Here is a 791-nt window from a genome sequence, read left to right as displayed (position 1 = left end):
ACATATCCCTTCATTTTTTTAAAAATTGACAGATACATCCACTTTCCGAAAATTTCCCCTAAAGTTACTTATAACATTGGACATATCGACCAAGGAAATGAATTCCTTATGGAAGAACACCGATGTATACAATTCACTTGGCTGTGTTGGTTTAAATAGTGTCCCCGGTCTTTGAGAAATTTTAATTCCTGATCCGTACATCTTTGTTTCGTTCGGTTTATTTCAGTCGCAGTCCAGTACACTCTACAACTGAAGTCCTCTGACGATTCCATTATCCCAGTAATAAGATTCGCGACAACGGAAAACTATCGCTAAGATAACCGTGTAATAGGACTGCCTCCAAGTTTTCTGAGAGCTACCAACAAGCTTATCTGGCGTTGGAGGTATTGAAGGAGAATAAATCCTTACATCTTCATAGTCAGTAGTAATTCCTGTCTCTTGCCTTAACTAGGAGACCCAAATACGTAACGCGAAATTATTTTCAGCGTGAAATTACTGGGCAATAATGTTGATTTATTAGCATAATTATATCGTTGACAGATAATTAATCGACTTATATGATCCGGGAGTTGAGAAACAACCTTTTTACCTCCCGAATATAGAATGCGCTTACTTCTGCCTCTAAACAAGTTTGATGAAATCTTCTAAATTTGACTACGAACTCGACAAAGGAAAGGCAATAGCAGTACAGACAAGAGACGTGTGTTGTATCTACATTGCTAAATCTGGAATATCTGAAACGTAATACTATGTGTGTGTGGGGGGGGGAGGGGGGTTCTGCCAAAGAGAAC

This window comes from Penaeus monodon, chromosome 23, assembly GCF_015228065.2.
Source record: "Penaeus monodon isolate SGIC_2016 chromosome 23, NSTDA_Pmon_1, whole genome shotgun sequence".
Taxonomy (NCBI): domain Eukaryota; kingdom Metazoa; phylum Arthropoda; class Malacostraca; order Decapoda; family Penaeidae; genus Penaeus; species Penaeus monodon.
Note: the sequence above shows the minus strand (reverse complement) of the source record.